Below are 5,420 nucleotides of genomic sequence, written 5' to 3' on the forward strand. Positions count from 1 at the left end.
ATGATCGGAAGATGCGCCCGAGTTCCTGGGTCGGATTCCTTCTGAGTACAGTCTGTCTGTCATGTTGCTGCTGTGAACTACATTCATTAAAACCATCGTTGCTTGCATCTTGCATCCGCCTCTGTGTTGTAACAGAACGATCTGACCAGACCATGGATGCAGCGAGTTCAACGAGTCTGACCGAATTCCTTTCCCGCAGTATCACGAGAATGGATCAACAAGAGGAGAACATCTCCAGCACAGGTCGGGCAGTACAAGCCCTTTCGACGCAGGTATCCCAGCTGACCCAACAATTGCAACATCTGAGGGGTTCCGCTGCGCCACCTACACCGGCAGTTCAACCCGCCCCGCCAGAGCCGGATTCCCAGCTAGAGCCACGGCTACCGACACCAGAGGGTTATTCAGGTGATCCTGACTATTGCAGAGCCTTTCTTACGAGATGTTCCATGCATTTCTCGTTGCAGCCACGGACCTTCAACCGTGAACAGTCTAAGGTAGCATTCGTACTCACACTGCTATCAGGCAAAGCGTCTCTCTGGGGAACGGCGGTGTGGGCGAACCAGGACCCATGCTGCACCTCTTTCCAGACACTCTCCGAGGAGATGAGAAGGGTCTTCGATCGGGCCGTGGCGGGTAGGGAGACGGCCAGACTACTCGCTGACCTTCGCCAAGGAGACCATTCAGTATCGGAATACTCCATCCAATTCCGCACTCTGGCCGCTGAGTGTCAGTGGAACGAGGAGGCGCAGTGGGACATGTTCCTGCATGGGCTGGAGGACCGGATCCAGAAGGAGATTTATGTTCTGGACCTTCCCAGGAGTTTAAATGGACTAGTGGAACTAGCCCTGAGGGTCGACGCTCGTCTGAGTCGTATTGGCCGCCGAGCATGCCCTAACAGACCGTATAACGACACGGAGGGCTGGCATGCCAGCGTCGGGAACACGGCCAGTTCACCTTCCGCTCACGAACCCATGCAGCTGGGGAGAGCTCGCCTCTCCCGGGAAGAGAGGGAGAGGCGGAGATCCCAAGGACTCTGTCTCTACTGTGGTAGAGCGGGCCACTTTATCCACTCCTGCCCGGTAAAAGATCAGGCCCGGTAGTAAACATGAGGCTACTATCGGGTGGTGTCACCACAGAGAAGACCTCATCATCTACTCTCCTCCCGGTAAGACTAAGATGGGCCACCCACACGCACGACACCCAAGCCTTACTGGACTCAGGAGCAGAGGGTAATTTCATGGACTTCAAGCTCGCTCACAAACTCCAGATCCCTATCACCTCACTCACGCACAAGATATCCGTCAACGCTCTCAATGGTCAAGAACTCCCCAACATTTCTCACACCACTGAACCTATCACACTCATCACTTCTGGCAATCACACTGAGACACTATCATTCCTACTCATGGACTCACCCCTTGCACCATTAGTTCTCGGCCACCCTTGGCTCACCCAACACAACCCCAGAGTTGACTGGGGTCATAACTCTATATCCATGTGGAGTAACAAGTGTCTTGAGTCCTGTTTAGTGTCTGCTTGTTCGTCTGTGTCTGATTCTGTGTTTCTAGAGGAGGCAGTGGATTTGTCTAACGTGCCCGTTGAATACCTCGACCTGAAGGAGGTGTTCAGTAAGTCCCGTGCTGCTTCCCTTCCTCCGCATCGTCCCTATGACTGTGCAATAGAATTATTGCCAGGTGAGTCTCCGCCTAAAGGCAAGTTATATTCACTTTCTGTTCCTGAGAGGGAGGCTATGGAGAGATACATCTCTGGTTCTCTGGCATCTAAATTCATTCGTCCTTCCTCTTCTCCAGCGGGGCGGGGTTCTTCTTTGTGGGGAAGAAGGACGGATCTCTGCGTCCTTGCATTGATTACCGTGGGTTGAATAACATCACAGTGAAGAATACCTATCCCTTACCGTTGATGTCCTCCGCCTTTGAAAGGTTACAGGGAGCATCCGTGTTCACTAAGTTGGATTTACGTAATGCATATCATTTGGTTCGCATAAGGGAGGGGGACGAATGGAAGACCGCGTTTAACACCCCCAGAGGGCACTTCGAATATTTGGTCATGCCTTTTGGGCTATCCAACTCCCCAGCGGTTTTCCAGGCACTCGTCAATGACGTGCTGAGAGATATGATTGATCAGTTCATATATGTTTACCTGGATGACATACTGATTTTTTCTTCTTCTCTCCAGGAACACGCTCAACACGTCAGACGAGTGCTTCAGAGGTTGTTGGAGAATGGACTTTTTGTCAAGGCGGAGAAATGCATTTTTCATGCACAATCCGTTCCATTCCTAGGTTACATCGTCTCGACTGAAGGTATTCGCATGGACCCCGACAAGGTTAAGGCTGTGGTGGATTGGCCAAGCCCAGATTCCCGTAAGGCCCTACAGAGGTTTCTGGGATTCGCCAATTTCTACCGGCGTTTCGTTCGCAACTTTAGCCAGATAGTCGCTCCTCTTACCGCCTTAACCTCTCCCAGAGTGACGTTCAGGTGGTCCGATACAGCCGAGGCTGCATTCGCCAAACTCAAGAGCCGCTTTGTTTCGGCTCCTATCCTCATAGCTCCCGATCCCTCGCGTCAGTTCGTGGTGGAGGTGGACGCTTCAGAGGTGGGGGTAGGTGCGGTACTTTCCCAACGTTCCTCTTCTGACGACAAGATGCACCCTTGCGCGTTCCTTTCCCATCGGTTATCACCTGCGGAACGCAACTACGACATTGGCAACAGAGAGTTGTTGGCAGTGAAGTTAGCACTGGAGGAGTGGCGCCATTGGTTAGAGGGTTCGGGGTACCTTTTATAGTTTGGACCGATCACAAGAATTTGGAGTATATCAGAACCGCCAAGCGACTCAACTCCAGGCAGGCGCGGTGGGCACTCTTTTTCGGACGTTTTGACTTCTCTCTCTCGTATCGCCCGGGTTCCAAGAATGTCAAACCCGATTCCCTTTCTCGCATTTTTGACCATTCTGAACGCCCATCCACTCCCGAGTGCATCCTACCCGGGACCCTAGTGGTCTCCACACTCACATGGGAGGTTGAATCAAGGGTCAAAACGGCCTTAGAGGGGGTCACGCCTCCGCCCGGTTGCCCGCCTAATCGGTTGTTTGTGCCGGAGGGGTGTCGGTCCGATGTTATTCGGTGGGGGCACTGCTCCAACGTAGCGTGTCATCCAGGAGTCAGCCGCACTAGCTTTTTGGTTAAGCAACGCTTTTGGTGGCCACTGATGGCTCGTGACATTCACAGTTTTGTCTTGGCCTGCTCGGTTTGTGCCACTGGGAAGACTTCTAATCGACCCCCAGATGGGTTACTCCAACCGCTGTCGGTCCCTTCGAGACCCTGGTCCCACATCGCGCTAGATTTTGTTACCGGCCTCCCGCCCTCCCAGGGCAAGACGGTTGTTTTGACCGTGGTGGACCGGTTCTCGAAGGCGGCTCATTTTATTCCCTTGCCTAAATTACCATCTGCCAAGGAGACAGCGGTAACTGTCGTGGATCACGTCTTTCGCTTACATGGCCTGCCGATGGACGTAGTTTCTGACCCGGGGCCCCAATTTGTGTCCAAGTTTTGGCAAGAGTTTTGTAGGTTACTGGGAGCGAGTGTCAGCCTGTCTTCAGGGTTTCATCCCCAGAGCAACGGTCAAACGGAGAGGGCCAACCAAGATTTGGAGAGAGTGTTGCGATGTTTGGTTTCTAAGAATCCCTCTTCCTGGAGTCAACAACTCTCTATGGTTGAGTACGCTCACAATTCGTTGCCAGTGGCAGCCACAGGTCTCTCTCCGTTTGAGTGTAGTTTAGGTTACCAGCCACCTATCTTTCCCAGTACGGAGTCCGAGGTCACTGTTCCCTCCGCTCACGCTTTCATCCAGAGGTGCCGTCACGCATGGAGCAGAGCCCGTGAGACTCTTCTCCGGGTGGGGCGCGCACCAAGGCTAAGGCCGATCGCCACCGGTCGAAGCCTCCGGTATACGTCGTTGGCCAAAGAGTGTGGCTTTCTACTAAGAACATTCCACTCCGATCCGTTTCGAACAAGCTTGCTCCCAAATTTATCGGCCCGTTCAGAGTCACCAGGATCATTAGTCCGGTGGCGGTCCGGCTCAAGCTTCCTCCGGCGTATAGGAGAATTCATCCTACCTTTCATGTGTCTAAAATAAAACCTGTGTTTCAGGCACGCATTAACCCTCCGGTCCCGGTTCCCCCGCCGCCACGACTTGTTGATGGGGAAACCACCTTTTCTGTCAATCGTATTTTGGACTCTAGAAGGAGGGGACGCGGATTCCAGTACCTGGTGGACTGGGAGGGTTACGGCCCGGAGGAGAGAAGTTGGGTACCTGCTAGGGACATTCTGGATCACTCCCTTATCGATGATTTCAATCGACAGGTAAATTCGCCTGGGAACGCCAAGAGGCGTTCCTAGGGGGGGGGGGGGTATTGTCACGGTTCATGAATCCACTGCCTCCGTCTCTCTCTCTCTCTCTCTCTCTCTCTCTCCAGTGTTTGTGTGGGCGTGGTTTCCCAATCTCGGCCTGATTGTCTGCGCCAGCTGGAACCACTTATCTTCCCTTTATATGTTCTGTTACCAGTGTTTCTTGTTGTCAGATCGTTGTTTCTTCTCTGAGGTTGTGTCGTGTGTCCGTGCTCTTCTCTTGTGTGGATTATCTGCTGTGCTCCTTCCTACTCATCCGGACACACTCCCCTGGTTTTCTCAGCACGTTATGATCGGAAGATGCGCCCGAGTTCCTGGGTCGGATTCCTTCTGAGTACAGTCTGTCTGTCATGTTGCTGCTGTGAACTACATTCATTAAAACCATCGTTGCTTGCATCTTGCATCCGCCTCTGTGTTGTAACAGGTACAGCTGAACATAAATACAATTACTGAAAATAATGAAGCAATGAAATGTGCAGCTGTCATATGCTCCCAAAAGTTATTTGTTAGTAAAACACACACATGTACTATTTACAATTTAGCAATGTGTGCTTTTATTCATACACGTAATAATTATTCTGTCGAGCAGAAGGTGAATCAGTGGGACGTAGCTGTGGTTTCTTTAATTACTGACACAACATAGTTAGTTGGTATTCATTCAACCCTCAATCTGTAAAGTATGGGAGATTCGTAAAAACAAACATGCTAACCGCATGACCAAGCCTCTGTCTCACCAGCCCTTTATACAATTCAACTACAGAAGTCAGTCAGAAGTCAGTGTGCAGTGCCAAGATCCCCTCCCAAAAAGATCCAATACTCAAAGACATTTAACGGTGCACCACATTGACATGAAACAAGTTGAGCATAGTTTGCCCCATTACAGTCAATAGCGATTTCAGGAGACAGGAACAACCTGGTTATTTAAGATCTTCTGGCTCACTTCAGATGAAAAGGTTAATTACACAAGATATCGTATTCCAGAAAATAATAATTC

The 5,420-nt window shown here is 51.3% G+C and overlaps 1 long non-coding RNA gene across 1 annotated transcript; it reads left to right on the plus strand.

Annotated features, from left to right (window-relative positions):
• Positions 1-322: 322 nt before the first annotated feature.
• On the plus strand, positions 323-4,822 carry LOC135511070 (uncharacterized). The gene is made up of 2 exons (XR_010451202.1): positions 323-405; positions 4,169-4,822. It is a non-coding gene; the product is annotated as an uncharacterized LOC135511070 (long non-coding RNA).
• The last annotated feature ends 598 nt before the right edge of the window (positions 4,823-5,420 follow it).

The sequence above is a fragment of the Oncorhynchus masou genome, chromosome 23, assembly GCF_036934945.1.
Source record: "Oncorhynchus masou masou isolate Uvic2021 chromosome 23, UVic_Omas_1.1, whole genome shotgun sequence".
Classification (NCBI taxonomy): Eukaryota; Metazoa; Chordata; class Actinopteri; order Salmoniformes; family Salmonidae; genus Oncorhynchus; species Oncorhynchus masou.